Source organism: Scyliorhinus torazame, chromosome 20, assembly GCF_047496885.1.
Source record: "Scyliorhinus torazame isolate Kashiwa2021f chromosome 20, sScyTor2.1, whole genome shotgun sequence".
Classification (NCBI taxonomy): domain Eukaryota; kingdom Metazoa; phylum Chordata; class Chondrichthyes; order Carcharhiniformes; family Scyliorhinidae; genus Scyliorhinus; species Scyliorhinus torazame.
The window spans coordinates 11,381,794-11,409,059 of record NC_092726.1 but is presented as its reverse complement, the minus strand read 5'-3'; the positions used below and the strand labels follow the sequence as shown (position 1 = coordinate 11,409,059).

General features: G+C 47.3%; 1 protein-coding gene across 1 annotated transcript in view; it reads right to left on the bottom strand.

The window, feature by feature from the left end:
- Positions 1-17,154, bottom strand: part of sema4c (sema domain, immunoglobulin domain (Ig), transmembrane domain (TM) and short cytoplasmic domain, (semaphorin) 4C) — an 84,183-nt gene extending 67,029 nt beyond the window's left edge. The window contains 1 exon segment of the mRNA XM_072485659.1: positions 16,898-17,154. The gene's annotated coding sequence lies outside the window, so the exon portion shown is untranslated.
- Between the last annotated feature and the right edge of the window lie 10,112 nt (positions 17,155-27,266).

Genomic DNA, 27,266 nt, shown 5'->3' with positions numbered 1-27,266 from the left:
GATCCTTGTGGTACTCCACTTGTGACTGTACTCCATTCTGAACATTTCCCATCAACCACCACCCTCTGTCTTCTTTCAGCTAGCCAATTTCTGATCCACATCTCTAAATCACCCTTAATCCCCAGCCTCCGTATTTTTTGCAATAGCCTACCGTGGGGAACCTTATCAAACGCATTCTTCTATTCTTGTACAACAGCTTTGCTAAGAGTCAATGAAAACAATGGTCATCAAACTAGGATCACTGCAATAACAAGTTATCTATCAGGTCATGGTTACATTGCAGCTCAACTTGCCGAGCACCTTCTTCCACACTTCACACTGGGAGTGCACCTAGGGGTTGAGGATCTGTCTAAAAGCAACACCTGCCATGTCTCTTGTGTCACTTGCCATCGCTCACCCAATTCCTTCACGTGTTTTCTTCTCAACTGTTGCTAAACAGACCAGAAGCAGCTTTTTCCCCCTGAAGCTAAAAGTCAAGATGACTCTCTTAAACCACAGAACAATGAGTGCGTTCAGCCAGATTGAGCAAGGTGGCCCTCTACACAAGTCAAGGGCATCCGCCAGGGAAAACCACAAGGTTCAATTGTTTAAAAATTGTTTCACAAGATGAGGTCATCAGAAGCTAGGCCAGCAATTGCTGCTGTCCTGGAGGTGGTGGTGAGCTGCCTTCTTGAACTGCTGCAGTCGCTGGGCTGTAGGTACACCCACAGTGCTGTTTGCAGGGGCAAAGAGAAAAAGAGTTGTAGGATTTTGACCCAGTTACATTGAAAGGAACGGCCAATATATATCCACGTCAGGATGGTGTGTGGTTTGGAGGGGAACTTCCAGGAGGTGATATTCCCATATGTCTGCTGCCCCTGTCCTAAGCTGGTAGTGCATTTGGAAGGTGCTAAGCTGGTAGTGCATTTGGAAGATGCTGTTGCAGGAGACTTGATTAGTGCAGCACATCGTGTAGATGGTACACAAGGCTGCCACTGTGCGTCAGTGGAGGAGCAGGGAGTGAATGCTTTTCGATAGGGGGCCAACCAAGTGGAGCTGCTTTGTCCTGGTGTTGAGCGTCGAGTGTTGCTGGGAGCTGCACTCATCAAGGCAAGTGCAGAATATTCCATCACACTCCTGACTTGTGCCTTGTCGATGGTGCACAGGTTATGGCAAGCCAGAAGTAGAGTTACTTGCCGCAGGATTCCCAGTTTATTCTCAGCACATTATCAATATGGTTTGTCCAGAGCAGTTTCTTGTCAATCCCCCTCCCCTGGATGCAGAAAGTAAGGGATTCGGCGATGGTAATGTCATAGCGAGATGGTCAGATTCTCTTCAGGAGATGGCCATTGCCCACATTAGGCATCAACAACATACATACACAGTCCAACCCCCCCCCCTCCAAACTTGTTCATCAACGTCTTTAAGTATTGGGTTGTCAGTGGGGGAGGGGGAGACACAGAGTTCAGTTCAAGTTAAATGTTCGGGGGGGGGGGGGGGGGGGGAAAGAGAAGAGAAGAGATGTTTTGATTGCTTGCTGTTGCCATAGTTGGTTGTGTTTTTTCTTGTTTGTGATGTACATATGTGGAAATGCCTCCAATAAAATGTTTTTCAAAACTAAAGACAGAGATGGGAGACTCTGGAGTGTTGGAAAGTAGTTTTGGAAATGGAACATGGTGGCACCATTGGGGAATCCTCGCAACAAAATCAGTTCGATGAGGGAGTTTGATGAAGTAGACATCAAGAAATCATTTCCGCTTGTGGAAGAGCAAACCTTGAGGCTTGTCATTACAAAGTAGTCACCAAGGAATCAAATTGGCAATTCACAAGAAAGCTCTTTATTGTGGGGTTCACCACCGGGAAATGGAGTATTGGTGCATTTGGTGAGGTTCAGGCAGAAACGAGAGAACAGGGAACAGAGTGTTGTGGTGCTGGAATTATGATGAGAAAGGATGGGTGGAGGGACCTGGGTTTCACTGGCTTGCCCAGCATTTGCTGCCAAGCACTAATTGCCCTCGATAAGGTGGGGGTGGACTGCCTTCTTGAACCGTTGCTTTCCACATCGTGCAGGTACACACAGTGCTATTAGGGAGGGAGTTCCAGGATTTTACCCCTGTTTCCAAGTCAGGATGGTGATCACTTGGGAGGGGAACATCCAGGTGGCGGTGTTCCCATGTGGTGCCTTTGACCTTTGAGACGGTAGAGAGTGAGTGCCTGCAGTACATTGTGTAGATGGTACACACTGCTGCCAATGTTTGTTTGTGGTAGAGGGAGTGAACGTTTGTGGAATGGGTGCCAATCCAGTGGGCTGCTTTGTCCTGGTGGGTGTCGAGCATCTACAATGCTGTTGGAGCTGGAGTGTAACATGTGTGCTGGCATGGGCTGTTCGGGCTGAATGGCCTACTTCTCGGTGTGCTGCATGACTGCTTTAACCAGCATTCAACCCATCCAAGTGCCACAAACAGATGGCTGCAGCTATCCCTGCTGAAGGCCAGATGTCCCGGGAGACCTGACTCACGTCACAGCCACATCCAGGACTGCGGGAACTGCATCGAGGTTCGTGAGGGGGCCTTTATCGAAATCATGACAATTCCAGATTTAATCAATGGGAACAAACAAAAGACGGTGTTTGATGACTTCAGGAAATCTCATTTCAGCTTTCCCACAGGATGTGCCTGCTTTGTTTTTCATTTTATGAATGCAATCATTCAAGTTTGAAAAATAAAAGCACAACCTAGCATCACTACTGGTGTAAAAATGTTTTCTGGCCAATTATTTGCTGGTCTCATCAGCCCCTCAAGCAACCGAGTCATCATGTTGCACTATCGCAGGAACCTCACACCCTCCGAATGATATTTGTGTGAGCTGAGAGAAAGAATGGCAGCATGTCGTTGAGACCCAGACTCTCAGAATAATGTCCAGATGTACACTTCTCAGCAGGGGTTACTGGAAGTGGACAGAACCGACAATCGTGACGGACTATTCCTCCCCACTTCATGCAGAGGTTTTTGGACTCAAACTCTAGCCTCCCCACTTTTCCTGCACTGCTGCCATCCTCTCTCTCTCTCTCTCTGGCTTCCCGTCACTTCTCATCGTGTCACTCATCAGGTTTTTGGTCCTCTGACCTATCTCCGTCAGTGACACAAGTTTTGTTTGGCAATACACATGCGACACACCTTCGAACGTTGTCCGGTGTTGAAGGTGCTATATAAATGCAGGCTCTTGCTGGAGATTAAACCTACTCTCAGCCACTCCTAAGGTAAGCTAATGATGCCTCAAGTCGGATAGAGTAGTTATCAGTGGCACCCTTACACTTGATAATTGTAGCACTGGCCACGCACACATTCTTAATTTAGAATTAGAGCCTAATTTCTCAGCCCCCCTCTCCCAGCTTCCAATTTCCTCTCCTCCCCGTTGTTCTGATCCTTTTTTACGAAGACACTACTGTAGTGGCATAGCCAGTCACCACTTAGCCCTGAAGTTCGTGCCTCATGAATGGCCACCTTGTGTGAGGTACCAGATGATTGCCAGCCCACTAGAATCCAAATCCAGCAGCAAACAACAAGGGAAGGGAAGGAAACCGGAAGAATGTAAAAGTAAATTGCAGCTTTCAGCAATCAAGAATCCAGTCAGTTGTAATTAAGAAGGAGGGCTCCATTCAGTCTGCTATCCAACCCTTCTAATCCATGCTTCATGTCCTCACTTACACCTGACTGGATGTCTGTGTCTGCCACATATCATTCTGCCATGAAGAAAATTGATCAAAACGATCAATAAAAACACAGCTCAAAATTTAGTCCATAATCAAAGAAGGCATTCACCTTGTCATTGACAATCAGTCAATAGGGCGATTTCAAGCATTCTCTTTTTTTTTAATAAATATTTTATTGAAAATTTTTGGTCAACCAACACAGTACATTGTGCATCCTTTACACAATATTATAACAACACAAATAACAATGACCTATTTTATAAACAAAAAATGAATTAATAATAAATAACAAAAATGAAAACTAACCCTAATTGGCAACTGCCTTATCACAAGTAACACTCTCCAAAAATATAATTTAACAGTCCAATATACAATTATCTGTCGCAACGACCTATACATATTATACAGTATATATTAACAACCCCGAGAGTCCTTCTGGTTCCTCCTCCTCCCCCCGATCCTGGGCTGCTGCTGCTGGATTTCAAGCATTCTCAACCACAGTCTTCACAGGGATAGCACCAAATTATCCCAAATGCAGCATCAAGACTCCAAGCATATTGTATGACTGGTGTAGGAAACGTGTGGGCAAGGGACTAAAGGTTGGAACAAAGATATGCTGTTGGGGCGATAATACAGGGAGCTGTACTCTGTATCTAACCCCGTGCTGTACCTGTCCTGGGAGTATTTCAAGGGACAGTGCAGAGGGAGCTTGACTCTGTATCTAACCAGTCCTGGAGCTTTTGATGGGGCAGTGCAGAGGGAGCTTTACGCTATTTGACCTGGGGTGTAGTCGGCCGAAGTGGATCACATGCATTAACTTTTCAATGTACAAACCCCGACTATCATCGTGATTACGTTGAAAGGTGTTAATAAGAAATTACTACTAATTAACTAGGCATGTTCCATTGGTACAAATTGGTCACAAACAGGACTCCCAACAACTACCTGTGGTGTGTACACATCATCACAAGTCCCTGGTTTATGCTTCAGGCATCATCATGCAGCAAGTGCTCAGGAACCCAAGTCAGCAATACCCAGTTCAGGCTGAACACTCGGTCAGTGAACTGGGCCCGCTGCCCAGAAGGGGATGAAGCTCGCTGATCTGATTGGGGAATGAAGAGAGAGATGCGCTCTGCACAAAGAGACCACAAACCCAAAACAGGCTGAAAGCTCCGTACAACATTGCCACTCGTATGACATGCTGCAGCACCCCAAATCCACCCACCTAAAACCAGCAAATATTCAGCAGTGCTCAACTCGGACAAGGTGGTCAAGGCCAAAGCCAAGTCAATCACAATGCTGCAGCTACCATCTTCACATTGTACCCAGGTGTGTACCCAGGTGGGACAGTGGCTGAGATGCTGCACCTTGACTAACTGAAGGGTTGAGTCACAAGGGCGAGGTTCCCAATGCTGGACTCCACGACCTTGACACAGAACATGTCGACATTAGGGAGGAGCAGCTACTCTGCCCCAAAAGGCGAATACTCAGCCAACACTTGCTGCCACTTTCTGACTTCGCATATATGAGGAAATGCCATCTGGGAAGGTGAGGAATAGTACTGCAGCCACGCATGTCTACATTAGTTTCCCAAATGTGTCAGTGAACGCATTGGCCTAGCCATGAGATATCCGTGGAGAGCTTCTGGGAGAGAAGTCAAACCAAGTTACCGCAACATCACCAGCGTGTGTCAAGCTTCAATGTGGTTTACAACACACCTAAAGACAGGAGGTGTTGGCAACACAAAGCTTGGCCTCCTGCAAGACCTGCTGCTTCAAACTTGTATTTCTAGTATTACAGGAAGCACTGCTCTGTAAACAGAATGCACTGTCCCCTGGATAGTAAACCAGAGACTAATCCATACACAAAATAGCAACAACAGGACTGGCAGTCGCACTGAACACAGATTACACGGAGATTGCAGGAGATTTGACAGTGAAGGGTTCGGGGGTGTTGCAGAAAAACAGAGTTAATGTTTCAGGATGATGGCTCTTGTTGAAAAATGTTTCAGGTGTCATTGCCTGTTCAGAGGAAGGGTCATTAATTTGAAATGTTTCTATGCACAGATGCTGCCTGCCGTGCTCAGCACTGCCAGTAGTTTCTGCTTTTATTTTACATTTCTAGCAGACTGGAGTTTACTTCAGGAGGAAACAGCTTTGTTTAATAGACTGTCGGTGCAAGCTTCTTACTTGCTCTCATAGGAAGTGCTTCTCAAATTGTACGTTGTCACAGGAGTGACAATTGGGAGTGTTGGCGCTCCTTCACCGTTCTCCCCAGCGCCCCAGGAGTGAGAGAGTCTTCCCCCATACTCCTCAAACAGCAGGTCTCAGGGCACCACGGTGGTTAGCACTGCTGCCTCACGGCACCAAGGACCTGTTTCGATCCCGGCCCCGGGTCAGTGTGGGGTTTGCACATTCTCCCAGTGTCTGCATGGGTCACACCCCGACAACCCAAGGATGTGCAGGATAGGTGAATTGGCCACGCTAATTTGCCCCTTAATTGGGGGAAAAAAAGAATTGGGTACTTTAAATTTATAAACAAAAACAGAGCACCTCTGACCAACTTGGCTACCCTTTGGTTGTTCAGGTGTCAAAGCACAAGCTGTCCATCCTCAAACACCGAGCCAAATGCATTTATTAAATATCAGCCTTCTACTGACTGTTTCAAATTCAATATCCTGCACACAAAGCTCTGAACCTCAGCCTGTAACTCACTCCCATTACTGCTCACATGCACTGCCCCTACCCCTCGATTACATCCAAGCCTGTAACTTGATCCTGCTTTTCAACAATTACTTTATTATACATTTTGACTGAATTATGAACCTGCTGTATATAATCACTTGGGGAAATGCATTATGCCTCTTCAGAGGCAGGGCGATCTGTTTCACAAATGCTCTGGTACATTTACAGCAGGGAATCGTTGGCATTTTCTTTTATTTAATTTCTTGCACGTCTGATTATGCGCTTCAACCCGCTCACTCAGAAACCCGAGCCAGCTGCTGAGAGAGCAGGATGGCCGTACAACAGGCATTGAGTTGGCATGACTCGGCGTCAGTAACACAGGAAGAGGGGGGAATGGACTTGATATTTGGTCACTCAACATGCGCTGATGCAGCTGCCGAGCACATCTGTCTGAAGTTGAGGCAAGAAATGAACACACAATGTCCTGATCAAAAATGGTGCAAGGGAAAAAAAAAAACAGAGAGAGGAGGAAGGGTCTGAAACAAGCCCGCGAATAAATCCCATTGCAGTGAAAGCAAACCACTCGCCGACTGATTACTTACAGACATCTCCAACAAGGTGGCTTTTGTTTCACATCCATCTGCACATGTTAAACATTACAGTCTGCAAAGGCTGTTCTATTACTGAAGAATAAAGCAAGTCACAGATTGAAGGAGGGATTTCATATCAGCAATCTTCACAAGAAATCGGAGTGGAGAGGAGGATGGGGAGGGGGTAAGGTTTGCTTTTCACCCCAGACTCCTCCTGGATTGAAGGCTCTGGCTTTACAATATTACAGGTTACCGTGGACCCTGCAGTTGCTGGCTGAGCTCAGGGTGCTAGGTCAGGAAAGCTTTCTACGACCCAGGGGATGCGCCCAGCATTCAGGGGACTCCTGCACCGGGTGGCTTTGCTCTGGACGTGTAGATGATAGCATCAGCTGACTGAAGATATATTCCCTCCCACCCGATTGATAATCAAACAGTGGCAGCACTTCCCAACATTCATCACAAGACACTCATCTGCCAATTGCATACTTGGAGGGTCGATGCCTAACCAGAGTAGCTTGGCTGAGACAAAGTGCTTCTCAGGTTCATCTCAGCATTCCTGTGCTAAGGAAGGATTCGAAAGCAAGGGTAACCATTTGTTTTCTTTTTTGATAAATTTAAGAGTACACAATTTATTTTTTTGCTCCCCCCATCAAGGGGCAATTTAGCGTGGCCAATCCACCTAGCCTGCACATCTTTGGGTTGTGGGCCCGAGACCCACGCAGACACGGGGAGAATGTGCAAACTCCACACGGACAGTGACCCGGAGTCAGGATCAAACCTGGGTTCCTGGGTGCCGTGAGGCACCAGTGTTAACCACTGTGCCACCCCAAGGGTATCCATTTCTAACAATCATTCAGCGCTCTCTGCTGGAAAATGCATGTGCGCAAGGGTTTTTTTTTTTTTTTAAATAGATTCTTTGCTGGCTAGGTCAACATTTGTTGTCCATCCTTAATTGCCCCTTGAGAAGATGCTGGTGAGCTGTCTTCTTGAACTGCTGCAGTCCATGCGGTGTACGTACACCCACAGTGCTATCAGGGAGGGCAGTTGTGGTGATATATTTCCAAGTCAGGATGGTGAGTGACTTAGAGGGGTTTGGCCTTTAGATGATAAACTGATTGTCATTAAATCGCATGATCCGCAACTTGAAGTTCTTTTCTCCCTATCACTTGGTATCCTGACCCAAATGAGGATCTATTTCTTAGTCTTGAAGGCTTCAATTGACCTAGAACACACAGCATGTGTGGGGGAGTCAGTGGTAGATTTCGACTGCTCTTTCCCGAGTGGCCCAACTCCAATTTAAAGTTGGTGCCTCCTGGTTCTAGATTCCCTTCACCCAGAGTTCCGATGGATGGAGCCCACTGAATCCCTTCAGCACTTGAAACATGATTAAATCATACCTCAGCCTACCAAGCTCAAGGGAATATTAAGTCAGGTTTATGCACCCTGTTATATAGAAACTTAACCGTTTCAAGCCCAGAATCATTCCATGTTGTCCAATGCAAGTTGGATTCCTTCCAAGGTGAAAATAGCTTCACTCTTCACCATTTTCAAGTTGTACATTGAACAGAGCACACAGCTATGTGGAATTGTACGGCAGCCTTTAACACTGAAGGAGTGAGGGAGGAGGAGAGCGATGCATAGGCATGGAAAAATCCAAGTGGAACACGGTGAATTGCATTGAAAAACAAGTTTGAGAAAATAAGCACAGGGCTGAACAGGTTGGCATTGTGTCTGTGTCACGCAAGATCCCTTTAACCAGTCACTCCACAACCCTGCAATTGTCTGACAAGACACACTTGCTTTCACAATTAAATCTACTTGTTACGGCTCACAAGAGTTAAGGCAATGAATAATATTTTGGGGGCACAGGGAGTGTTTAGTAACACAAGTAGGCCTGCACCTATACCAAGCGAGGCATCACAGTAACTTCCACAGATTCATTTGGCAGAATACGCATGTTCAAAGACAGAGCTTCATGTCAGATAGTTACTCCTGCCCTGATGCAACTGTTGTTTTTACATGTAGCGGTCGCTGGTACTCCATTGCTCATTACAAGCAGTCTGTAACTCCCAGCAGTGGAGAACAGCAGCAAGATGAAGTGATTTGGTAATGGCACCTGAAAACTACAACCTAGTCCACTTGTGCTCACCAAACGTGATGAATGCCGGTGTCATAGAATTTACGGTGCAGGAGGCCATTCAGCCCATCAGGTCTGACTGGCCCTTGGAAAGAGCACCCCACTTAAGCCCACACCTTCACCCGATCCCCGTCTAACCTCTGGACACCCATCTTACCTCTGGACACTACAAGGCAATTTAGCTTGGCCAATCCACCTAACCCACACATCTTTGGACTGTAGGGGGAAACCAGAGCACCTGGAAGAAACCCACGCAGACACAGGGAGAAGGTGCAAACTCCACACAGACAGTGACCCGAAGCCAGAATTGAACCTGTGTCCCTGGGGCCGAGTGGCAGCATTGCGAACCACTTGTGCCACTGTGGTGGAGCCTTGGAGCAGGTTTATTGGGATGAGTTTAGGTTTGGAAACTCAGGATGTTCTGTGTTGAGTCAAGGGTAATAAAGAGAAATATGTTGAGTGAAACACAAAATTGAGATGTTTAGACAAAGTGGACATTTGGGTGGTGGTACAAGGATGAGGAGACACAAATGCTAGTTGAGACATGGGAAGCAGGGAGGCGGGACAAAGATTTTTTTTATTTTTTTTTCCAAACACAAAGCTATTGATTGTGACCCAAACCGGTCACTATTTCAAACGGAAATTAGATGGGAAAGTGAGGGAAATAAACTTGCAGGGCTGGAGGGACAGAGCAGGGCAATGGGACAGACTGAAGTCATCGACAGAGATGGGGTGTGGGCCAGATAGGGTTTGAATTGTCGCCTTTAAGGCCAGCCTCCAACCGCGGGGAGAAAGACTGCACAGTGCTGCCCGAAATACAAATCAGACTTCCTTGCAAACTTCACGTTTTCACATTGGGCAGGTACAGCAGGAGCATGAAAACTGCTTTGACGCAAATGTTGCTCACGTGAAATATGCTTGGAGAGTAATTTATTTGGACTTACGAGGTATTAATAGCAAGAGCACAAGAGATGAGCATATAGATAGAGTAGTAATTAGTGACAAAGGCAGCAGGAAGTGAAAACAAAGGAGAAGGAGCTTCGCTGTTAAGATGCTGGGACATTGTAAAGCAGCAAAACTGACGGTGACACAGAGACTCTCAATTGCAGGAGGCAATTCAGTCCATCTGGTCAGTGACGGAGAGCAAAGGGACTAACAACTGACCAAAATAGGACTGGAGATGGGTGTGGTTCCAGAACAGTGCTGATGGTAATGTCTAACTGATGAGACTCAATTTCTAGTGCAAGGAAGCAATCTCCGGATTGAAGCAATGATGCAGAGATGTGGTGTTTAGGAAAATGTTCCCTGCTGAAGACCCTGTGTAACCGAGGCTGCGCCGAGGATATAAACTCAGTGGTTGTGACATGTTTCTAGATAGGCTTCTCTTACCACAGTCGGGAACTGATGTGTGCCTGCACTTAAGGGGACAATTTTCTTCCACGCAATTAGAAAATCAACAGGACACTTCCAGGAACAATCTCGAGAAAGCTACCATGCATTCCAGTCTCTCTCACTCCAGCTTCTCGAGTCCCTCCATTATAGCTATTAAACATTATTTTCTCTCCTTCCCTTGCTCTGACACCATTGCCCCCTGCCAACCAACACCCCCCCTCCCCCCCAAAACTAACATGCTCTTAAATACCAGTCCCCTCCCCACCCCTCCCCCAGCTCTCAGGCTGGAGGAGCACAGGGATTTAGGAAGCACAAATAAACTGGTGATTCAGTAACTTAAAAAACACATTAAAAGGCACATTCACAGTTGAATCAACAGAACCTGGTGAATCATTCTCAACTCTGCCTAACAATGGCACAAACATGCTGTAAAACGAAACAGGATTAGTTGGGACTTTTTAACAATAGAACCAACTCCTTCTGAATGCTCACACAATCCAAGAGATCTACAACCAAGCATTTTTAAATTTTTTTTTTTAAAACACAAAAGATTTGCGTGCCTTTTTCAACCCCCGAACATCCCAAAGCACTTTACAGGCAATCAGACACTTCAGAAACGAGGTTGTGTCGGAAGGTTGGGCCCTCCAGAGGACTGAGTTGGAGGGGGGGCACGTTTGATTGTTTGGCCAGCAAGTCATGCAGAATCAGGTCAATGGCAGGAATTCAATCTCTCTACCTGCAATGGTAGTTCGTACAGGGTTGCCCCATGTTTGATCTGGAGTGGTATCATCACTTCCTCGGTGGACAATTATCTCTTATCCAAGGGCTGAATTCACTAGCCATCAGGTCACACAGATAATATCTGGCAGTTACGCAACACCTTAAACAACTGGTACTTCGTACTGTGCTCACCCCAGTCCAACCCCGGCTTTTCCACAACTGGTACTTAAACAGCGCTTTCGAAGTAAGCATGAGGGAGAAAGGAATAGTTAGGCCTGCTGACGTGAGGAGTTTGTTCAACGTGGAGCATGAATGCGGGCAGGGAGCTGCTGGGCCAATAATGGGTTTCTGCGCAGGGATCTTCCTGAGTGGCACAAGTTTTGAATTGATGTGGCTGTCATTGCCTTCTGCCTAATGCTGGCGAAGAAGGCTGATGCTTCCAGGGACTGTACTCCCCAACAATGGGTGGCCAGCCCTGGTGGAAACCCTTCAGGTGAAAGACTGTCATGCTAGCTCTCATCACTACACCAAACCTCAAGTCAATCAATTGCCAAATCTTCCCGGCGTACATGACTTCAAATCCAGATTGTAGTTATCAGTCTGGAACAGGGTGGCACATGTGGTGCAGTGATTAGCACTGCTGCCTCACGGTGCCAAGTTCCCAGGTTCGATCCCGGCCCTGGGTCACTGTCCGTGTGGAGTTTGCACATTCTCCCCATGTCTGCGTAGGTTTCGCCCCCGCAACTCAAAAAGATGTGCAGGGCAGGTGAATTGGCCACGCTAAATTGCCCCTTCATTGGAAAAAATGAATTGGGTACTATAAATTTTTTTATTTTTTTTTTCCAATCAGTTTGGAACATTCTTCATCAGATCACAAATTCCACTTGGGTGTGATGCGCGAGTCAATCAAACAAACCCAGAATGAGGAAATGTATTCAGTCAACTAGTCAGGGCCCATGAGCCAGCATCAAAGGCGGGAAAGATTTCCTGTAAACCGGTACATGAAAGACAGCATCCAGCAGAGTGTGGGTTAACACAGTGAGATACAGACACTCAGCCGAGAGCAATGGAAACGTGGACTCCAAATAGAGGATGCTTTGTGGCTGTCCGTTAATGCTCTGTTCTGTCAAGTCAGAAGCAAGTGCTATTGGTGAGGAGACCACTGGCAGCCAGTGGATGGGCACTGAATAAGCAGCAACCACTCGGGGACTGGTAGCATCAGAGATGACTTTTTGTAGCCTTCTGAGCAAAAAGTAAATCTTCAAAACACTTCTTCTCAAAAATGTGAACTGAGAAGGTGATTGGTTGGTGGGGGTCGGTTGGAAGAGGATTTCCATCAGTGCAGGCGAGCTGGGAGACGAGATCACTGCTTCACCAATCACACACGGGAGGGACTAAAACAAAGCTCCTGAACGGAACCGGTTCAAATCACAAAACTGCTCCAATCCAGTAACCTCAATGCGTCTGAAGTGCAGGGAGCAATGGGTCTCTGAGATTGGAGCACAGTAACACTGTTGGCATTTTGTATCTAACCCATGCCCACTGTTGGGATTCTGTATCTAACCCCTGTCCACAGTTGGGATTCTGTATCTGATCCCTGCCCACTGTTGGGATTCTGTATCTAACCCCTGTCCACTGCTGGGATTCTGTATCTTGCCTATGCCCACTGTGGGATTCTGTATCTAACTCATGCCCACTGTTAGGATTCTGTATCTAACCCCTGCCCACTGTTGGGATTCTGTATCTAACCCATGCCCACTGTGGGATTCTGTATCTAACTCATGCCCACTGTTAGGATTCTGTATCTAACCCCTGCCCACTGTTGGGATTCTGTATCTAACCCATGCCCACTGTTGGGATTCTGTATCTAACCCATGCCCACTGTTGGGATTAAGTATCTAACCCCTGCCCACTGTTGGGATTCTGTATCTAATCCCTGCCCACTGTTGGGATTCAGTATCTAATCCCTGCCCACTGTTGGGATTCTGTATCTGATCCCTGCCCACTGTTGGGATTCTGTATCTAACCCATGCCCACTGTTGGGATTCTGTATCTAACCCATGCCCACTGTTGGGATTATGTATCTAACCCATACCCACTGTTGGGATTCTGTATCTAATCCCTGCCCACTGTTGGGATTCAGTATCTAATCCCTGCCCACTGTTGGGATTCTGTATCTGATCCCTGCCCACTGTTGGGATTCTGTATCTAACCCATGCCCACTGTTGGGATTCAGTATCTAACCCCTGCCCACTGTTGGCATTCAGTATCTAACCCATGCCCACAGTTGGAATTCTGTATCTAACCCATGCCCACAGTTGGGATTCTTTGTCTAACCCCTGCCCACTGTGGCATTCTGTATCTAACCCCTGCCCACTGTTGCATTCTATATTTAACCCCTGCCCACTGTGGCACTCTGTATCTAACCCCTGCCCACTGTTGGGATTCTGAAGCTAACCTCTGCCCACAGTTGGAATTCTGTAGATAACCCCTGCCCACAGTTGGGATTCTGTATCGAGCCCATGCCCACTGTTGGGATTCTGTATCTAGCTCATGCCCACTGTTGGGATTCTGTATCTAGCCCATGCCCATTGTTGGGATTCTGTATATAACCCATGTCCACTGTTGGCATTCGGAAGCTAACCCCTGCCCACTGTTGGCATTCGGAAGCTAACCCCTGCCCACTGTTGGCATTCGGAAGCTAACCCCTGCCCACTGTTGGCATTCGGAAGCTAACCCCTGCCCACTGTTGGCATTCGGAAGCTAACCCCTGCCCAGTGTTGGCATTCGGAAGCTAACCCCTGCCCACTGTTGGCATTCGGAAGCTAACCCATGCCCAGTGTTGGCATTCGGAAGCTAACCCCTGCCCAGTGTTGGAATTCTTTTTTTTTTTTAATTTAGAGTACCCAATTCATTTTTTCCAATTAAGGGGTATTAGCTTGTTCAATCCACCTACCCTGCACATCTTTGGGTTGTGGGGACAAAACCCACGCAAACACGGGGAGAATGTGCAAACTCCACACGGACAGTGACCCAGAGCCAGGATCGAACCTAGGACCTCGGTGCCGTGAGACTGCAGTGCTACCACTGCGCCACCTTGCTGCCCTAACTGTTGGAATTCTGTATCTAACCCATGCCCACTGTTGGCATTCGGAAGCTAACCCCTGCCCAGTGTTGGCATTCTGAATCTAACCCCTGCCCAGTGTTGGCATTCAGAAGCTAGCCCCTGCCCACTGTCGGCATTCGGAAGCTAACCCATGCCCACTGTTGGTATTCTGAATCTAACCCACACCCACTGCTGGGATTCTGAATCGAACACATGCCCACTGTTGGGATTCTGTATCTAACCCCTGCCCACTGTTGGCATTCTGTAGCTAACCCATGCCCACTGTTGGGATTCTGAATCTAACCCCTGCCCACTGTGGGATTCTGAATCTAACCCATGCCCACTGTGGGATTCTGAATCTAACCCCTGCCCACTGTGGGATTCTGAATCTAACCCCTGCCCACTGTGGGATTCTGAATCTCACACATGCCCACTGTTGGGATTCTGAATCTCACACATGCCCACTGTTGGGATTCTGAATCTCACACATGCCCACTGTTGGGATTCTGAATCTCACACATGCCCACTGTTGGGATTCTGAATCTCACACATGCCCACTGTTGGGATTCTGAATCTCACACATGCCCACTGTTGGGATTCTGAATCTAACCCCTGCCCACTGTGGGATTCTGAATCTAACCCCTGCTGTCCCTGCCCTTGGAGAAGTTTTGAGAGAAATTTGCTCCAGATATGACCCATGCTGTTTTGTATTAAAAACCGCTAAATGGGACCATCTCCAATTTCCCGGATGTCGGTGTTGCTGGCTCACCCAGCATTTATCGTCCATCCCCATTGTCCCTCGAGAAAGTGGTGGTGAGTTGACTCCTTGATCCTCTGCAGTGCCTGTGTAGGTCTGCCCACAGTGCTGTCTCTCAGGTACATGAGGAGAGGTTCAGACTGTTTTCCTTGGAGGGAGGAGGGATGGGAGGAGACACGGTGGAGGACTTCAGAGGGGTGTGGACAGAATGGGTGATGAGAAACTGCTCCCAGCCAAGAGACCATTGGGAGGATCAGATGGGCAGAGATCGAGAATAACAACAGCAAAAAATATTGCAGGTGCTTGATAAAGTGCTGGAGAACGCAACCCTGGAGAAACGCAGTTCATGTTCCAACTCCAATCTGATTCTTCTTTACAGCACTTAGGAGTTCCGATGGAGTCATATTTCACCATCTTCACAATGCAGAAGTCGGCCATTTGGGCTTGTCCCGACCCTCTAGACCCACTCCCCCCCCCCCCCCCCCTTCACCATATCCTCGAATCCCCACCTGATCTGCACATCTTTGGACACAAAGGGTCAATCTAACAGAGCCAATCAATCTATCCTGCACATCTTTCTACTGTAAGCAAACCGTGGCACCCGGAGGAAACCCGCGCAGACACGGGGAGAACGTATCCACACGGTCACCCAAGGTCAGATCCAGTGTGCCATCCCTGACCTGGGAACCTCAAGATTTACTTTGGAAATCCAGCTTCCAGTAATACATCTCAAGTTCCTTGGAGGGGGTGTGACACTGAAATATCTCTATCCGGCTTCCAAACCACGGCCATAAAATGGGAGCAGTGCCCCACTTCCCTGCATTGTGTGGACTCGGGAAGATTGTTCTGACACTACCTACCCCTTGAAAATTAATTTGCGTCACACGCACTTTTGAAACAAAACAGCCGGGTTGAAGTTACCAAAGATCCTCCCCCAGCACATTCCAGCTCTCCTCCTTGCACACAAAACAACCTTTAATAACAATCTTCAAAGCTCTTTACACATTTCAGTACAAAGCCGTTTGTGCGTGTGTGTGTGTAGAAAAGGTGAACGGAGGAAAACACTGCCTTGTTGTAGTATCGGAGCTGCTAGATTCACAAATATTATGCAGATGAGACAATAGGTGTTACACACACACACAGGATTCAGGGGCACGGCACAGCTCTGGCTCTCTGTTAATCCTCCTGAGCAACAACAAAACACAATTATTTCTGCACAACCTCTTACCAAGCTCCCGGTCAATCTGCACACATCTTATTTCTTGCCTCACTCTCTCGCTCCATTTTAGCTGCTGGATTCCACTCCCTTCCCAATCCCCACCCCGCCCCCGGCGTTTGGAAAGATCGGGGGCGTTTAGCCCAATAATTATTTCCCCCAAAAAGGCAAAGAGGCTGGGGGTCCCCAGGAAACTGGACCGACTCTCCTCCCCCCCCCACCGCAACAAGCCAACACCCATTTAAAAACTCACACACACGCTGCTGGTGACAAAGATAAAGAACAATGGGGGGGGGGGATTAAATGGGAAGACAGAATTTAGAAACAAGCTCTAGTCTGGTGGGTCGTCTCTCTCGGAGTGGCGGTCTCGCCCATTGCTTTTGCTGTTCCATTGTCCTGATCCAATTAAAGAGATTGGCTCCACATTGGGGAATCATTCAATCCAATCACACAGACCACTTACTCAAAACACCACGCAACACAATATGTCCCAAATGCAAAGCAGGGCCACACATTTTCCAAAGCAGCTCCAGTGTATGTTGTTGAAGAGACCCGGGGTGTGTGTGTCTCAGTGGGTACACAAACGCGGATTGTTGCTCCTTACCCGAGTTGCCGGCTCCAATGTCTCTCTCTCTGCTCTGAGGGACAGCAGAGGTTCGGAGAGGGGGGAGAGCAGCTGGATGGAGATCCCGAGCAGACAGCAGACTCCAAACCGAGCAGATGTTTCAAACGCTATTGTTTACTCGCCCAAACCTGAGGAGAAAGCCCAGTCTCTCTCTCCGCACATCCTACTCCCCTGCAAACACTCGGATAATCCTTGTCCCTCCCAAAGCCCCTCTCTCCTCCTCCAATCTCTTTGCCAACTTGTTCTCCTTCCCCCGCGCAGCCTCTAATCCATCTCCCAGCCGTCCGCGCCCATTTAAAGAGACAGCGTACCAGAGAGAGAGACTCATTAATCTGCGCAGCGGGCGGCCCTTCAGCCCGTCTCATTCATCTAACAACTCCCCTCCTTCCTGCAGGAATAACACTGGAATGCCAAACCCCTCCCCAGGACACATTTCAACCGGTTTCCCTCAACCCATAATCCGGGAGAGGATTGATTCCCCTGAGACCACCTCAATTTGCCCGGCCCGAGTTTGATTTTAAGAAGGCTGATTGAAGTTCTGGGAGGAAAATGGAGAAATAACACAGAGAATGTCCAGTAGAATCCCTGAACCTACTTCCAGCAACAACAATTCCTTCTCCTGACCACGCCAGGGTGAATCTGCCGGTGTCCTTAAATATCCGCAGGTCCTGTCTCTCCCACCAGCATCCTGCCTGGAGCCAACAGAAAGCAGCCTTTTCCTCTGCTGCTCACGGCTGACATTATTTTCCTGTCTTCCTCCCTGTGTCTCTCAGCAAGTCCACCAGTCTGACCCTTTTGTCTCCATGTGTCCAAAATTGGCACCTTGCTTTTAGCAGGCCTTGACCCCAGCCATGGCAACCAGGTCACATGGGCTTCTCAACAGGAAGAACAAGAGGTAGCTCACATGCCCATCTCCACTTCTTCATTTTCCCTTGAATTAATGGAGTCAGTTTAAAACATAACCATCTTGACAAACCTTGGATTCAGAACAAACCAGTTGCCGAAAAGGCCGCTGGTGAGCTAAACTGTGATAATCTCAATGGGTAGGATGGCAACCATATTGAAGGGATTTCCAAAGGAAATTTTAGGAGATGTGAGCAGAGTTGGGAGGTGACGATGGGAGGTGTCAGATGTACATTATACTGCATATTCTCAGGATTGAATCATCTATAATAATAATTGCTTATTGTCACAAGTAGGCTTCAATGAAGTTACTGTGAAATGCCCCTAGTCGCCACATTCCGGCGCCTGTTCGGGGAGGCCGGTATGGGAATTGAACCCGCTCTGCTGGCCTTGTTCTGCTTTACAAGCCAGCTGTTTAGCCCACTGTGCTAAACCAGACCCTAATCTACAGAGATTACTCTGTTCTCAAAAAACACATTGTAAATTGGATGTATTTTGGATTGAATATCCAGGACACTGAAGAGACATTACCCGCAACAAACCCTATGTTGAATGTTCCATGGTCTGGATATACCCATTCCAGTCTTCGTCAGGTTATGTACGGTAGCACAAGTGATTAGCACTGTGGCTTCACAGCACCAGGGTCCCAGGTTCGATCCCGGCTCTGAGTCACTATCCGTGTGGAGTTTGCACATTCCCCGCCGTGTCTGCGTGGATTTAGCCCCCACAACGCAAAGATGTGCAGGGTAGGTGGATTGGCCACGCTAAATTGCCCCTTAATTGGAAAAAATGAATTGGGTACTCTAAATTTATTAAAAAAGACAGCCAAACTCAGCCCAGTTCCCATCCTAATGTCCACAGAAGGTTTCCAGCAAGGATCAATGGAACAGGGGATCACTGTGAATTATCCAAACCTTAGGAGCAACCCTCATCACAGCCTCAAGCTTAGACGGGTAACTGGGCAGAGTACAAGTGGAGATGGACTGGCACCTTTTCTGGTCTGCATGCCCAGCACAGCAACAGCAAGTCGTATATTTCACCACTTGCGGGGACGGCACAGTGGTTAGCGCTGCTGCCTGACGGCGCCGTGAACCCGGATTTGATACCGGCCCCGGGTCACTGTTCATGTGGAGTTTGCACATTCTCCCCGTTTCTGCGTGGGTCTCACCCCCGCAACGCAAAAAGAGCAGGTGCATTGGCCACTCTAAATTGCCCCTTAATTTGGAAAAAAAAAGAATTGGGTACTCTAAATTTAAAAAAAATAAAAATATTTTACCACTTGGCTGCTGGGGACATTTGCCGGTTACTTGTTGCTTTCCCTCGCACTTCCTATCTTGTAAGACTATTATTGATGAGCATGATTAGCTTTTGCAACTGCGCAATAAAGATCGACAGACAGATACAGAATGACATTAAAAGATATTAATTTCTCAACCACAGCACTTTGCTACCAGTTTGCTTCTTTTGAAGTGCAGTCACTGTTGTGATATAGAAAATAGAGACAATGTGTGCACAGCAAGCTCCCACAAAAAGCAATGTGATAATGACCAGGATGTGCGTTTTAGTGATAATGATTTACTGTTGGTGTGAAGCACCTGAATGTTACCCAGTAATGTATTGCCAATGGTGACATGCTTCTGACACTTTCTCATCTGTCTTGGAAGGCGAGTGTCTCTCTGATCATAAAAGGCCTGTTTGTTGAAAAATGTTTTTCTCTCCCATTATGGATGCATATATTAAAGTTGAGTGAGACAGCAGCAGAGTGCAGGCACCCTTTGAAGGAAGTCTCCAAGGCAACACTGCATTTTTACATATCTGACAGCTTGTTTGGATTTGAAGGAGACATTGCATTGAAAGGTTGCCATCATGAAACTACTCGTTAGGCCCATCAAAAATCATTGGCTCTACTTATTGTCAGTGTTCACTTTTGATGTTCCTTTGTGCTCCTCACAATCAGGATTATTAATGCTGGGGATCAAACACGTTTCATTCTCAGGGTCACGCACTGCCAGGTCGTCTGCATCTCAGTTTAGATACGGAGAAAATTATCCTCGTCATTGCCCCATCAAACACTCTCAGGATAGGTAGAGCATAAGTGAGATACAGAGTAAAGTTTCTTCTACTCTGTCCCATCAAACACTCCTGAATAAGATGCAGTGTGGGTTAAATACAGGGTAAAGATACTTTTGCAAACTCCCAGGGGCAGGTGTCACATGGGATTTCTTCCCAATGTCTTTACCAATATTTGTCCCTCATCCAACATCAGAGAAACAGGTTCATTGGTCATTTTCAAATTGTGAGAGCTTACTGTGTGCAAATTGGCTGTTTGTTTCACAGCAGTGGTTAAAGTCCAGAAGTACATCATTGGTTTCAAAGCTCTCTTGCCACGTCCCAAGGTTATGAAAGGAGCGAGTCTGACTTTCCTCTGACATTCACTGTGCAAACGAGGACAGGAAGAATAGCTAATTGGAGGAGGTACTGGCAATCAGCAATGCCTGTTAAACTGTGCCTCAGCACAGGTCAGTGCCCTCATTCGAGGATGGAAGAAGACGTGAGATTAAAAATCCTCTTTGGCTGACAGACAATCCGTTTTTCACGCAACATCCGTCAGTACCGAGTATTATTTCCACCAGGGCTGAATATTGTTTGACAAATTGTCCCGATTGATTACACGCCTGCTGTTTTCTATACCATTCTTTATCAAGGACAGAGGCTGCAGATTCAGCCAGGTAAATATTGTTTCACAACTAACTGGTGGAACTGAAGTGAGAGTTATTGCCCTGGGTTGCATTGTCCATTTAGGGCAGCAAGGTAGCACAAGTAGCACAAGGGGGGGGGGGGAGAGAGGAGGGGGGGAGAGAGATAGGGGGGGGGGAGAGAGAGAGGGGGGGGAGAGAGAGAGGGGGGGGGAGAGAGAGAGGAGGGGGAGAGAGAGAGGGGGGGGAAAGGGGGGGGAGAGGAGGGGGGGAGGGGGGGAGAGAGAGGAGGGGGGGAGAGAGAGGAGGGGGGGAGAGAGAGGGGGGGAGAGAGGGGGGAATGCACATTTGAGATGTTGGGTTTTTCAAAAGACAATTGTGGAATAGGAAGGCAAATCCAAGTTAATCCTCACTTAAGTCCTCCTAATTATAGCATCAAATTGTTTCATAAAAGAGACCAAGATGTTTGCCTCTACTGGATGTGGAAGTTTTTTCCAGACATTATTCAATCTGTGAAGAGGAATTTCTCGATATTAGTCCTATTTAGCTATTGTTCACTTGCTGATTAGCACAATGTAATATTCTGCATTCCATCCCCAAAGCAATCTCATCCGACTCTTGGAGATCATCTCTCAGATTTCCTCTCTTCAAGCTGCAAATTTCAAGTATCTCAGTCTTTCCTCACAATACATATTCCCATCCACATGGGACCAATCTCACGGGTCTGCTCTCCACTTGCCTTCAATGCTTGAATGTCTACAATAACTTGTATTCGTACAACACCCATCATTTCGTCAAGTTTCCTGAGATGCTTCCCAGCAGCATAAGTTACCAAACACCGAGCCACATAAAGAAATATTAGGAAGTATAATCAACAACTTTGTTAAATAAATGGGTTTTGCTGGGGGCTGTTGGCATGAGGGGGGGTGGAGATCAAGGCTCAGAGGTTGAGGGAGGGAGCGCCAGAGGTTGAGGGAGGGAGCGCCAGAGGTTGAGGGAGGGAGCGCCAGAGCTTTCCAAACTCAGCAGCAAGAACTGGACGTTGCGCTGACGAGCGGAACGCTCTGTTCCTGAGAACAGTCCTGCTGGACTTTTGCTTCTCTCGCCGCAGATGCTGGCAGGCACGCCGAGATTTTCCAGCACTTTCCTTTTTCATTCTAGCACAACACAGCATTTTGCTTTTGCCCATCATTATTCAGCTAGTTTACTGACGGACCCGTTTTTCTTCAAACCAGCGAGTTCTGACTGACTCGCAACTCCAGAGATGCTGCCCCAGCGACCATTTAAACGAACGGAGAACAGGCGGTGGGACTGAACCCGCACGGGAGCCTCCTGACTCAATACGACAACAGGTCTGGTCAGTTTTATTTTCAAACAAGAAGGAAAAACTTTCACTTCGCTGCCAGCCCTGTTGTGATAATGCACTTGGGCTGCAACTGCATTCAATTTGGGTCTTCATGAAGGATGTGTGGGGCCCCGCGGGGGTCACTATTCGTGTGGAGTTTGCACATTCTCCCCGTGTCTGCATGAATCTCATCCCCACAACCCAAAGATGTGCAGGATAGGTGGATTGGCCATGCTAAATTGCCCCTTAATTGGAAAAAATTAATTGGGGTCCTTGTGAGATTCACAGCAGATTTACCAGAATGGTTGAAGAACTTTTAACCATGAGGCTCAGTGCTTCTCTTTGCAACAAAGGAGAGTGAGGTGAAGTTTGATCCAGGTGGACAGGATAGGTGAAACAAAGAAAGGTGGTCCCATTAGGGAAAGCAGATTTAAAGGTCTGGGCACAGGATGCAGGGGGATTCAAGCGAGTGGCAACGACCTGGAACTCACTGCCAATGAGGATGTGGAAGTGGAGACAGTCAAGTTATTTCAAACGGAAATCGGATGGGCACGTGAACTGAGAGAAGTAACCTGGAGGGTTACAGGGCCAGAACATTAGGAAACAACTCACTAAATTCCTCGATGGAAAGCCAGAAGAGTTTCAATGGGCCAAATGGCCTCCTCCTGTGCCTTCACGAAAATATCACTCGATGTGACTGCACGTTGAGCTCGGGGGCAGACCAGTGCTGACATGTCTCATCTAGGTTCAGTGATAGTGGCGGACGATGAGGCTTGAAAAATCCACCACTTGTCTCCTCCCTGGGGTTGGTTCATACGGGAACGTCAATGGGGCTGAGTGACATTCCGGAGGCTGCTTTTCTTCAAATCACCACTGCAAAGCAAAAAGACACTTAACTTGTTCGCCTGCCACCCATTCAGCTCTGTGACCCTGAAGTCCAGATAACAGTAAAGGCCTTTGTTTTCAGTTGCAGTACACTCCTGCTGAGATACACTGACTTTTGTCCTGTGGGCTGTTCCATTCATGTTCGATTACAACCCCCACTCGCATCACAAAGGCTTCACATAGCGTTAACGGACTGCTCATTATAAAAGGGGAAAATAAGCAAACAGCAGGCAGGCTTGAAGCAACAGAAGCTCCCAAGATCGCTGCCTGCCGGTTGAAGAGCAAGATTTTATTTAGTTATTGGGGATGTGAGAGTCGCTGAAAAAGGCTGCCATTTATTTCTCATCCTGAGTGACCCTGAGAAGATGGTGGTGATCTACCTTCTTCACCCACACAGAGCAGGTGTGATACAATTCAGTGACTCGTTGTGGAGACCTCTTTCAAAATGTTTCTTTTCCACCTTGATCTTCATGTCGGCTTTCTGCTGACACTCGCTGGGGCATCGTGCCACCTGAACTATTTGTTCATGACCTTTGATAGTCTGCATTGCCAGGCTATTAACCTGCCACTGGTAGCCACACCAAAGACCACTGCGTAGTGTCCAGGAGCTGGGAGCAGGGTTGATTTTCCTGAGCCTTTAGCATTTGCAATTATCTTCAAGCAGAGCGTGGAGTGAGTGACACATCTCGGTCTCCTGCTGACACCTCAGCATTACAGATACCAGTCTTCAGCCAATTCAATTTGCTGCACGTGATGTCAAGAAATGGCTGAAGACACTGGATACTGCAAAGGCTGTGGACCCTGTCAACATTCCAGCAACCATACTGAAGATCTGTGCTCCACAACCTGCTGGAACCCCAGCCAAGCTGTTCCCGTACAGCTGCAACACTGGCATCTACCCGGCAATGTGGAAAATTGCCCACATGCATCCCATCTGCAAAAAGATGGACAAATCCAACTTGGTCAATTACTGCAGCGCCAGTCTCCCCTGGATCATCAGTGAAGGGATGGTCACTGTTCGTGTGGAGTTTGTGTCTGTGTGGGCCTCACCACCCCCCCCCCCCCCCCCATCCCAAAAAGATGTGCAGGGTAGGTGAATTGGCCATGCTAAATTGCCCCTTAATTGTAAAAAAAAATTGGGTACTCTAAATTTTATATTTCAAAAATCAGTGAAGTGATGGAAAGTGTCATCGACAGTGCTGTCAAGTGGCACTTACTCAACAATAACCTCCCCGCTGACGTCTGATTTGGGTTCCCCCAGGGCCATTAAACACCTGACCTCATTACAACCTTGGTCCAAATATGGACAAAAGAGCTGAACCCAAGAGGTATGGGGAGAGTGACTGCCTTGACATCACGGCAGCATCTAACAGAGTGTGACATCAAGGAACCTGAGAAAAACGAATCAATTAGAATTGGGGGGGAAAAAAATCTACACTGGCTGCAGTCATACTGAGCACGAAGGAAGATGGTTGTGTCCGAGGTCAAACATCTCAGTCCCAGAACATCACCGAAGGTGCAGTGTCCAAGGCCCAAGCAACTTCAGCTACTTCATCAATGACCTTCCCCCAATCATAATGTCAGAAGTGGCAATGTTCACTGATGATTGAACAACGTTCAGCACCATTCACGACTCCTCAGATACACAAGCAGTCTGTACACATATGCAGCAAAACCTGACCAACATTCAGGTTTGGTCTGACAAGTGGCAAGTTTCACATTCAGAGAGGGAACGTTTGAGGAGCATCTTAAAAAAAGAGGGATTGTTTGGCAGAGAGGAAATGCCTAGCTGGAGATGGAGATGTACAAGAGATGTACAAGAGATGTACAAGAAACTGGAGATGTACAAGAGGCAACAGTTGGAAAAGCACAAAGATCTTGGGAGGGTTATGGGGCTGGTGGAGATGACAGAGATAGCAAGGGACAAGAATGTGGAGAGATTTGAAAATGAGGACAGGAATTTTAAAGACAAGGCAATGCTGGACCAATGAGTTCCAATGTTGGTCAACGAGACCGTGGGTGATGGTTGAATGAGTCTTGATGTGAGTGAAGGTGAGGGCGGCAGATCTTTGGACAAGCTCAGATACATGGACGGTGGTAGAAAAGCCAGGAGAGCTTTGGAATATCCAAGTGCCAGATTGGCTGAAACAGTCAAATTCAGCCCAAAGTCTGCAGTTGAATAACGCTGAGCTGCTGTTGGAATAAATCTGAAGAACCAAGGGACATTACAGGTTGAAACAGCCTGCACATTAAGACTGAGGTTAAGGGCAGCACGGTGGCGCAGTGGGTTAGCCCTGCTGTCTCACGGCGCTGAGGTCCCAGGTTCGATCCCGACTCTGGGTCACTGTCCGTGGGGAGTTTGCACATTCTCCCCATGTTTGCTTGGGTTTCGCCCCCACAACTCAAAAGATGTGCAGGCTAGGTTAATTGGCCACGCTAAATTGCCCCTTAATTGGAAAAAATGAATTGGGTACTCTAAATTTATTTTTAAAAAGACTGAGGTTAAGGAAAGCAGACATCTTCAGTCTGAGATCGGCTGGTTTTGCCCACAAGGATGTCAGTGTACATCAAGACAATGTTAGATGATGTAGAGACCCAATGAAGTATCAAATCAGCTCCCTTTTTTAGTGAAAATAAACTCTAAATAAATCCTGGTGTCCATGTTTGACCTGGTTCAACGTTGAAAATCCAAAGGAACAAAGTCAGACAAAATGAGTTTCTGCAAATGATGTTTTTGAATTTCAATTTTTTTTTACAAGATTTATGTGTATGTTGAGGAATTGGAGAGAGCACTCTGGATGTGAAATACTCATGTTTTCAAATAAGGAATCTGTTTGCAAGCACATAACGTGCCGTGCAGTTGGCAGATCTCATGTGTTCAGCTTCATTAATGAAATGAAAAAATGAAATGAAAATCGCTTATTGTCACAAGTAAGCTTCAAATGAAGTTACTGTGAAAAGCCCCTAGTCGCCACATTCCAGCGCCTGTTCGGGGAGGCTGTTACGGGAATCGAGCCGTGCTGCTGGCCTGCCTTGGTCTGCTTTCAAAGCCAGCGATTTAGCCCTGTGCTAAACAGCCCCTTAAGGCTGCGGTAGTTCCTCTTTGGCCTCATCAAGTCTTTGGGCAGTCTCTACTTCATGTATATTGGTGTAAACAGCCCATTATCACTCAGTATGTAACACTTGCACACAAAAATCAATCGGTTCCCCAAACCAATTTCACTGAAGCAAGTGTTTTCTAAAATTCATTCAGAGGGTGTGGGCATCGTTGACAAGGCCAACATTAATTCCCAGTCCCGAAGTGCCCTGGAGAAGGTCATGGTTATTCACCTTCTTGAATCTCGAAGGGCACTTGGGATTCAGCCAGATTGCTGTGCGTCTGGAGTTACATACAGGCCAGACTGGGAAGCATGGTATTTTTCTCCCCGAAAGGACACTTACCAGATGGCTTTTCACAACAAATTGGTAATTTCATGGTCACCATTAGTGATACTATCGTTTCACTCTCGCTTTATTTCATTCGCTGAATCGAACAAGCTGTTATAATGGGATTTCAAGTCGTGGCTCCAGATCATCTGTCTCAGCCTCTGGATTACTCGTCCAGTAATGTGACCAGCAGGCTGCCGTATCTTTGTTGATCATCGGCTTTATCGCCACGCAAGCTTGAAACCATTGACGACGGCCCTGTTAGCTGTCTGTTTGCTGTTCCATCCCCTCTCCTGGTGTTGAGCCGGTCACTGACTGACTTGATGTACTCCAGCTAGTTATTAATATTAATAATCATAACCTTTATTACTGTCACAAATAGGCTTACGTTAACACTGCAATGATACTGTGAAAATCCCCTAGTCGCCACACTCCGGCACCTGTTCAGGTACACTGAGCAAGAATTCAGAATGTCCAATTCACCCAACAAGCTCGACTTTCGGGACTTGTGGGAGGAAATCGGAGCGCCCGGAGGAAACCCACGCAGACACGGGGAGAACGTGCAGACTCCGCACAGACAGTGGCCCACGCCGGGAACCGAACCCAGGACCCTGGTGCTGTGAAGCAACAGTGCTAACCACTGTGCTACTGTGCCGCCCCATTTCCTTCAACTGTGAGCGTGGACAGACTTACTCTGTTCCCAACCGACAGGAACTCTCTCAGAAGTCACTTGAGAGTGATCAAGATCAAGAAATGCAGATTGACATGTCCAGGAGCAATGAGGACCGATTGCGGCACTTGTCCACTGGCCCCTCCTGACTTTAGTTATGGGTTGGACAGCAGAGCAGTGAGCCTTACATTTATTTACTGAGCAATTTCTTACAGCCTTCTGTTTGGGATAATGGAAAGGGCGAATATTTGTCCCTGAGAAAATAATGCGGTGAAGGTCATTTTCCTATTGAGACGCCAATGTGTAAAACCACATTTGACCTTCTTTCTTTGTAGCTTGGCTCAGTTGTGGAGCTCGGCAGGAGAATGATGGCAGACAAATCACTGTTCCCTCATTATGAGCTGCTAACAGGCCTGGGTAAAG